Genomic DNA, 9779 nt, shown 5'->3' with positions numbered 1-9779 from the left:
ACATCCTCCATCCATCGCTCTGTCACCAGAGCAAGTGAGTGGCATTAGGGTTCCTCTGTGGCGTTCCCTGTCTGTCTGGGGAGAGGCAGAAAGGGTGGGAGAGAATCTCTCCCAAAAGAGATTGGATTTGCAAACAGCCCCAGGAGCTCCTCGCTCTCAGACTGGGAAGGGACTTCTCCAGAGCCATCTCCAGTGTGTTTGGAAAGGTCCCAGCAATGGGGCTCCCAGCCATTCCCTTGTGGGAGACTGTTCCCCAGGCTGAGAGTCTCTGAGCTGAGCCAGACCCGGTGAGCTGCTCAGCATGGAAATCAATGGGAAGCGAGGGGGGCCTGGCCTTGCTATGCCTAGGAACTTCAAAATGGGAAATGGTTTCCCAGGAGAAGTCCGGACTCCTGGGTTCTGTTCCTTCTCTAGCCAGAGCAGGGAGTGCGGGGGGGAGGGGGCGGGGGCACGATTGTGAGTGTGGCCTGGGGTGGCAGGAGGGAGCTGCCTGTCCAAAGTGACTGATGGTCTTTGTGACTGACACCAGTGCTCCCTGGTTATTGCAGCCCCAGGGATGACAAGGGAGAATGTTGAGGGGGAGCAGATCATGCAATGAACTCCTGCCAATGTGTGTGGCTTGCATTCCCTGTACCCCTGTGAAGGGAGGAGGAGCTGCTCTGGCTGGAGCAGGGATGGGGAGGGACCAACAGGCTCGTTAGTGAGAGTCTGCCTTGACCCCAGACTCATGCCTACTCCCCGCTCGGTTCCAGGATGGCCAGGTTCCTGAGGATGTTCAGAAAGAAGGCTCTGCAGGTGGCCCCAGAGCCTGAGGGAAGCAGCTGCCATCTTCCCCAGGAGCAGAGAGGTCCCTCTGTCCCCGCTGGTGAGAAAGGAGCTCCTGGCCAGGCCAGGACGTGGAAGTGCCCAGCATTCTGGTGGAGAAAACCCGCTGCCGGTGCAAGTGCCGAGATGGGAGAGGCACCAGCCAGACCAAAATGGAGCTGGGCCAGGATGCGGCTGGGCAGGCAGGACCCAGCCCAGGAGCGGAACTGGGCAGGGTGGCTCTGGGGCTTGTTGTGTGGGCAGCAGCGGCCCCAGGAGCCCAGCCCTGATTTCCACCAGGAGGCATTGCCCTGCCCGGTCACTGAGGACCTTCCAGCCTTTCCAGGGGAGGAGGTGGAGGATCCCTGTCCCAGCACCAGCAGCTTGGGACAGCAGCAGCGCCTGGGACTCAAGCAGCAGCATGGCCGACGGATGCTTCTGCTTTGTTCCAGGTGAGGAGCCAGGCTGGGCTCGGAGAGGGGTGAAGAGTGGGCTGTGAACACCCTGGGCCCAGGCCCTTGACCAGTCCAGGTTTCTGGCCCGAGCCACATGAACCTCACTTACACCAAATGCTGCCACTTTGGTCCTTGGTGCTCCATTGGGCAGGGGCAGGGGGTGGGGGAAGGAGGCACCCCCCAGGGAGTCCAGGACAGTGTGAGGGATCTCTTTGCGATGGGCTCCTGAAGGAGTTGGGGCTGGCAACATCACTGAGAGGGGGGAGTGTGGGGCCTGATCTGCCCTAGGTCCTGGAGGTCGGATGGGGACACATTGTCCCACCATGCTATGTCCTTCCCCCAGGTGGCAGCAGGAGTCACCCTGTCCCCTTCTCTCCCTGGACTCAGAGGATGAGGAGGAATGGGTGGATGTGGTCACAGAGGAGGCTGCTCTCAAAAACATCAGAGAGCAGCTCCATGACCGAGGGAGAGAAGGGGACAGGGTGACTCCTGCTGCCACCTGGGGGAAGGACAGGGATTGCTGGGGCTGAAGATTGGGGAGAAGAGATGGGAGAAATAGTGGGCAGGAATCGGAGGAGCGGGAGGCAGGTTGGGGGGATCCTGCTGGCTGTGTGGGGTGCTGGCTGTGTAATCTCTTCCTTGGGAAGTGTCAGTGAGGCCCAAATCTCACACGCTCCTTTGGCTCTCCCAGGAGCTCATTGAGGAGCTTCCTGATGACTCTCCACCTGGCGCCGTCCTGGCCGACTCCCTGATTGCTGTGACCAACCCCAGGTATCAAGACCCTCTTGCCCAGTTCCCCTAACCCTGGTGCTGCTCAGGCCCATGGCTGGCAGTCATTGCCCCTCCCACTCCCAGGTCACCTCCCAAGGGTGGATCCTCTGGCAGAGGTGGCAGGAAGGTTCACTCCCACTCTTGGCTGCTCTGTTCTTTTCACTCCAGTAACATTGCAATGGCTTTGGGGAGAGGCTGACTCCCAGGATCAGATACAGGAGGGGCAGCAGGGTCCAGGGAGCAGGCGCCATTCTTGCCCTGCCACTGTCTGTCTGGGAAACCTTGACCTTATTCCCTGGCTCAGTGCCTCAGTTTCCATTCTCGTCAGCCTCTGCCTATTTTCCTGTATTTCACGTCCGTGTTGGTGCCAGTCCCACGCTCGCACTGCACAGTCTAATACCGGCTCCTCTCTCTTGCCAGCACCATGACACCTGCCCTGGAGCCGGAGCTGGAGACCCACCTCCTCCGAGCTGCCCTGCACACCGTCTTCACCCTGGGCGTGCAGACTGACACCTCCCAAGTCCAGGTAGATCATGCTAAATCATGGATTGAAGAGCCAGCTGTCATCCTGCCCGAATCCTTGCTAATTGCCTGCAGTGGGATGTGAATGAGAGAGGCCAGGATACATGTTTGGGGGTCTCACCAGTGCTTCCCACAGACCCCCCTCTTCCCATCCCGTGGCAAGTGTAGCCCCAGTTTCCCTAGCTCTGACCCATGACTCTCCCTTGCTTTGCTGGATTTGCATAGGGTCTTGCCAGACATCCTGGATGCAATGCTGGGGAACCTGGTGGCAAAGTCCCCTGACACCAACAAGCTCCACTACATCTTGGAGGTGAGCCCGATGAAAGGAGTGGGGGCAATTTTACCTTAACTCTTAGATCCATTTTCCAGTCTATCCTCCTAGCTGGGCCCCCAGGGGGCCGTCCTTGGCCAGCACAATGCAGTGTCAGGCCCTTCCTCCTTGAAGGACAGAGGAAGGAGCTGGGACTTCAAGACAGAGCTCTGCCTGGTTCTGTTGAGCACTAACCATGGGACCCCTGGCTGGCTTGGGAAGTGAGAGTCTGAACCCCTCCTGTGAGATCCAGAAGATGGTCCTTAAAGAAAAGCCACGTGCCCATTCCTAGAGAAACAGGAGGAGCCCAGAGAATCAGCTCTTGTCTCTGACAGGCTCCAAGATTCCTGGGGGGATTGTGCTCATACTCAATCCCTTCACCTAACCAAGGACTTGAGAGCCAGGGAGGGGTGAGTGGTCTGTCTCCTTCCTGGTGAGCTGTTCAGGAATCAGGAGTTCAGGGAGGATGGGACCAGCCTGGACACCAAGCATTGTCCCAATCTAGAGAGACAATGACAAGCTGTGACCTGCAGGATACAAGCATCATCCTGGGGGCAACAATCCCCTTCTAAAGCTCTGCGATCAATGAATCAGATATTCCACCCCGCATACAATGTCTCAGCCCCCTGGGGATGGGGAGGAGCTCATTAGGACATCTTGGAGGTGGTGCACCCACCCATTGATTCTGAGCTGTCTTCTTTCCCCACACACATTAACTACTGGATCATGTCCAGGGTGTCACGAGAGAGAGCCAGGGCCATTAGGAGCAGCACAGCCCTGCTCACATCCACCATCACCCTCCCTGAGTTCGACGGAAGTGGCATCTGACCCCAGCTTCCTGACTCCAGGCGTAGGTGGGCTGACTCCAACGGCTGTAGGATCTGCTGCTGCAGTGGCTCTGGTTAAGTGTTTCTCTTGGGGAGGCAGAGTCAGAGCAGAGAATGAGCCTGGCTTGAGTCAAGTTCTTCTTATCCTGATTAAGTGGCGACTCTCACTTTTAAGGGGACCATACTCCAGGTTCCTACGTTCCTGTCATCCTGCAGCAGCTGGCAAAGCAAATCCTCATGGAGGGCCCTGTCTGCATCCCTGTGCTCCAGGCTCCCTTGCGGGCAGAGATAATTAAGGATCTAGCTCTAGCTCCTATCCTCTAGCATCTCCTGCTGAGGGGAAGGAGAGTCCGGGCCCAGGCAGGGACTGGGAGCTGACAGGAAAATGCTGATGGAGTCCCTTCTCTGTCTCCCTTCCATTAGAATTCAGCTGAATTCCCCAGGATGGGTCACCATGTGGCACAGCTGGCTCTGTTCATTGGTGACCCAGCCAAGGCATCAGCCGGCAGGCCAGGGAGGCAGTTTACTGGCTCTACCAACTGCTGCTGCACCAGACGGGTAAGGAACCCAGCTGAGAAATGACACCCGCTAGACGAGTGAAACTGGGACCTCGGACAATTTCTCTCAGCTGGAGGATGAGTCTCTCTATCTCTTTTTGTGTTCTACACCACCCCCTGCAATTCTGTTGGGCCGGGCACACAAGGAGGACTCTGCCCACTGTGCAGCCACCAATGGGATTGGAAGAACACAAGCACTGCAACCAGAATGACAAATATGTGTGTCTCTCTCTTTCCCAGGCCTGACCATCCATGAGGCCGAAGACCTGTGGTGCTGGGACTGGCAGCAGGACAGCAGGCTCCTAGGGTACAAAAACACAGCCAGGGTGGGGGAGGTAAGGACACTCTGCCAGGGCATGGCACAGCTCTGGCAGTGCGGGTGGCTTCCTCCTGGAGCCACTCAAAGGAGATGCCATTCTAGTCCAGGATTTGGAGCCTGGTTCTGGACAATCTGCTGAAGCTTCCCATCCAGTTGGTTTTAGGTCTCTGGAAAGTTCTTCTCATCGGGGCAGAGAAGATTCTTCCTCCGGACGGCAGTGCTAGCTATCCACGACCCCCTGCTGCGTGTCAGCCAGGCTGGGCTGCGCCTCATCTACTCCCTCCTGGAGGAAGCCCAGCAGCTGATGGGGGACAAGGTAATCACTGCATTAGACTCAGGAGGTTGGGTCGGGGCCCAGGCCTCATTCCCATCCTATGGCCATTTGCTGGCCTGGCAGCAAGGCGACTGGTGGGGAATGAGAGTGAGAGCAGGTGCTCTTGGGAAGGGAGATGAATTCACCTTCATGCGCAGGAGGGAGCAAGCTTGTCCCCAGAGCAGCTCCAGCCCAGCTCTTTAGCAAGGCTAATTAATGACAAGCATTGCCTCATCACAGACTTCTGTTCTTGGGAAAGGCAGCAAAGTCCTCTAAGTGCCCTCTGCAAGGCTCTTCTGTCACCCGAGCCACCACCCAGAGTTGTTCCCATCACTGGCAACCTGGGAGGCCAAGGACTGATGGGTGATGGCGACTGACCAGGTAGTTCTGAGGCACGTGGGTAGGAGGAAACTTGTCCTACTGCTGGCAGGGCTGGACCCACTCAACAGAGAGTGGGAGGATTCAGTCAGCAGGGGCTGCTATCCTGCAACTTCAGCATTAGTGGCTGGGATGACTTGGGGAAAGGTCTCAACCTCCCCACATCCCACTTCACTGCTGCCAGAATCCCTCCTGCCCCCCACCCCTTGGCTAGAACCCCCTCCCTGCCCAACTTGAGTGGGGGTGGAGGAGAGAGTTCTGAGAACTTGAGCTGTGGATTGGAGGTGGAACAGTTGTCGGGGGCACTGAGGGGGAGGTGGCAGGAGCTCACCCTACAAGGAGTGGGGGTTGGCACTGGAGGTCACTAGAAAGGACAACAAGACTCCATTCTGGGGGTCAGGAGAGGGAAATCCATTCTTCAAAGTTGGGCGGGTGCTGAGTGGAAAAGCTGCTGGTTCCAGGTGCCCTTAATGCCCCCTGATTCTGAAGGGACATCTTAGTCTCTGATAGGTCCTTGTTCCCTTGCAGCAGGAGGACGTCATGGCCAATGTGATGCACCAGCTCCACATCATCCAGCACTTGCACCAGGTGCCTGAGGCGCTGCAGGGGCTCTGCCACTGAGGCCACCAGCAACTCTCGTTCCATGCTGAAGGTACTGCTCTGGCTCCCTGTAAATGGGGAGTGTAGTGAATCTGAGTGGCCTCCCTCCAAGCGGGAGAGCAAGGGACCTCTACATGCCCTTTGGAGGGTGGAGCTTAGATCACCCCGCCCCCCTCACCAGAAGGACTGGGGCATGGCCAGAAGTAGAAAAGGCTGCTGCTGCAGCACAGCTGGGGGAGAACCTGCAACAGAGGAGGATGCTTGGCTTGTTCTCCAGAGGCCCTGAGAGGAACCTGTGCCTGGCTGTTCCTGATCCCCAGGCATGGACAAGGACTGGCCCAGAGTACCCACTGTGGTTTACCTCAAGGAGCTGGAAGAGGCCTGGACGCCACAGGTACCAAACTCCAGGGAGGCAGGAAGTAGTCCAGGGGTAGCCCTAGGGCAGCCCGCTGCAGAGCCCAGCGTGGTTCAGTTGGCGTGTTGTGGCTGGATCCCTGCTGTTGCAAGGGCAGCCAATCCTGCCCCTGCCAGGGCCATGGGCTGGGATGCGGTGAAGTAAGGTGGGCCTGTGTCCCCCTGCCACCCTACTCCAGGTAGCTGACCCGCTACACGGTACAAGGAGGCTCTAGCCCAGGATAGGAGCTCCCTTATCACTCACCTGGAGGACTGTTTGCTGGCTGCCCGAGCCCTACTCAGGCTAGAGCCAGCCCTGTCAAGACTGTTTGTTTGTTTGTTTGTGAGCTGCTTGGGCCCCACCCAGGCCGGAGCTACCCCTGATAGACTGTGTTGAGAGGCTGACCACTTGAGTGACCCTAGCCCAGGTCGCAGCCTGGTAGCAACAGTTGATCGCCCAGCCCTATTGTGGGCCCGTGGCTACCCTGCACACTCTGGTCCGGACCAGACTGGGCCAGCCGGAGTGGCCTCCCTCTGAGCGGGAGAGCAAGGGACCCCTACAGGGAGCTAGTGGAAGGGGAAAATGGAGCCCTTTGGCACTCACAGAAACTCTCTCCCCTCTCTGTGGAGCAGGGTCCTTCCCTCTGCCCCTCAAATTCCTTCACCTGGGGCAGGAGCTCTTTCCCTCACACCCACTCCCCTCCCCCCTTTCCTTAGTCTACCTCCATCCCATTCCCCCGGCGCCCAGGCAGAGCTCTCCCTGCCCCATATGGTGCAGAAAGGTCCTTGTGTCGGGGTCACAGCTCCACCCTCACTGAAGCTCGGAAAGCTCCACTTTTGAGGAGGTGGGGGTGGGACAGAGGCTCAGGGCTAGCTTCACCTCCTGCCCTTTATTCTCCCCTTGGCCCTTCTATGGGGTCTCTGGATGTGAAAGGAATAGGAGCCCTTCCCAGCTGTTTTCCAGGCCCTGGGATCTGGCAGGAGGGATAGCTCGTTGGTTTGAGCATTGGCCTGCTAAACCTAGGGTTGTGAGTTCAATCCTTAAGGGGGCCATTTAGGGATTTGGAGATTGGTCCTGCTTTGAGCAGCGGGTTGGACTAGATCTCCTGAGGTCCCTTCCAACCCTAATAATCTATGATGATCTTGTAATGGAGCCACATCAGGGAGCAGTGGGGACAGGTCACCTCATCCCATCCAAGCAAGCAATGCTGGCCCTCAAAGAGGCTTAGATGGAAGACCCCACAGTCTTGTGGACGTAAGAGCCATTTACGCCTGTGGGTCTCTTGAGGGGGGAAATAGCATCCTTGATGCATAGCCTGGCTGGAAGCTTCCTGGCTCCCAGCTCTGGGACAGAGACATCTCCATCATCGTACCACCCTGGTTTTGTTCTTAGGAAGGGGCTCCCCAGAGATGTCCTTGAATCTGGATTCCTGAGAGCGTTTCTGACAGGAGGCTCCAGCCGTCGGGCATGAACAGAGCATCAGGCAGTCTCGACCACATGGCAGCTCCACTTCCCGCAGCAGGGCAAACCCATCAGCTCCCAGAATCCCAACTCTTTGACTTCCTTCTGCTCAGCAGTGAGGTTTCTCCAGCCCCCTCACCAAACCTGTCAGCCTATGAATGAGGAAGGGCCTGAACGTCAGAGTCATCAGAACAAGCAAACTCTAGTTCCAGGCAGTGGGGCCTGTGCGTACTCAATCCCCTGGAAACCGGGTCTGAAATGGGGAGCAAGGACCCCAGGCCAGTAACAATAGGAGTGGACAGGGCAGGCCTGTAAAAGGGTGCTTTCCCCTGGGCTGCACAGCCTAGGGCCTAGCCAAGCTGATTATAGAATGAGCCGTAACTGAGAGGCAAAAGTGGTGAGAGGCCTGTGGGTGCAGACTGTACAAGCGCATAGCCGGTGACAGCGACGAGATGATGAGGGATGAAGCATGGACAAGAATAGTACTTGCCCCTCGTGTTTGCCAGTTTCTAAGGAGGAGCATATATGACAGGGAGGCTTGGTCTGTGGGCAATAATGCCTGGAGCTAGGTCAAATGGATTACAGAGTGAGCCCCACCTGAGGGGAAAGCCAGGGAAAACTGCAACAAAGCTACAGGAGCAGGCCTGGCTGTTTGGTACGGGGCCTTGAGGCAGAACCTAGAATCCAGAGTAGGACTGGTTCTCCCATGGTCTCTAAGGAAGGGGACATACAGGGCCAGAGAGAGGGCTACCAAGGTCAGCAAGGGCAGACCAAGCCAAAGTCAGGCTGAGGAAAACCCCGAATGGACAGAGGACCTTGTTTCGGTTAAAGACATTTTTGGACTTTTTGTTTTGGGATGAGCGCGACCCAGGAAGGAGTGGAATAAAAGATGGTCACCTGGCTGAAGGGCTGCGTTGCCAGTCAAAAAACTGCCAGAGTGCCCTATCAACTCTCAGCGGGGGTGCTAGCCCAGCAGGCACCAGGCCTTGGCAGGAAGGGGCACCTATTGATGAGTGAACTCTATTACAAGCCTGCTTCCATTTATGGAAACAGTCTGGTATTGGAGAGGGGTGGGAATGGCCTATGGGAGGAGATGGCTGGAGGGGTCATACAGAAGCGGCAGCAGGGTCCAGTGATGAGAGCAGGGAACAGGTTATACTGCAGCCCTGCCACTGAGTGGGAACGTGATCCTGGCCAGGTCACTCTCCCACCTGGTGCCTCACTTTCTCTATCTTTGAAATGGATCATCCTGTCCCACATTAAGAAAGTGTTTGATCCTCTGCTCTTGCTTCCCAAATCCCTGCCCTCCTTGCCCCACACAGGCCTCTGCCCTGTTCCTCAAACTTCTGTGCCCATGTTAGTGCCTGGGTCGCCCCACAACTGCAAGGTCTCATGTACAGTCTCCTGCTAGCAAACCGAAACCGCCCCTAGATCCAGAATAGGAATCGCAATTCCTGTGCGCTTCCCTCAATGGAGTATAGACCATGGGCATGAGGAAGGCCAACACTCACATCCAGGTAGATCATCAACCTACTCCTCTGTCCCAGGAGCAGGAAGGCCCCTGGTTCTTGCTCTCTGGGTAGCTGGAGCTGCTAAGTTGGGGGTGTGGTGGGCCACTGGGCCACCCATGGTCAGGGCTGTTGTCAGAAGTGTTGTTGTCAGATGCTACCGGTGTGGTGCTCTGCTCTGCTCTCTCCTTGTTGGTATCACTCGGCTGCGTGCGTGTGTTCCCTCTGCGTGCTGTCCCAGCTCTGCAGATAGCTGATACAGCAGACCCGACGAGAACGCCCAATGACCACAGAGTCTAGTAAGGTACGAAGGCACGTCGACCAGGTTTATTGCGCTCGGACACACTTGCAGGGTCCCCGTAGAGTACTTAGTCTACTGGGCATACTGCGACAGAGTGCCTCTTGTCAATGGACTCGGCTCAGTCAGTGGTGGGACTTTCCATTGCCCCCTAGGCCGGACAAAGACATCGCCCCAGGGATACATTTTTATACACAAGTACAAACAAGTTACACATCACTCCTGATGTATTGAGGTGCAGCCCCTCTATGCAGCAAGGTAC

This window comes from Gopherus evgoodei, chromosome 4 (assembly GCF_007399415.2).
Source record: "Gopherus evgoodei ecotype Sinaloan lineage chromosome 4, rGopEvg1_v1.p, whole genome shotgun sequence".
NCBI classification, from domain to species: domain Eukaryota; kingdom Metazoa; phylum Chordata; order Testudines; family Testudinidae; genus Gopherus; species Gopherus evgoodei.
The sequence above is the reverse complement of the archived record's forward strand: the minus strand, read 5'-3'. Positions refer to the sequence as shown.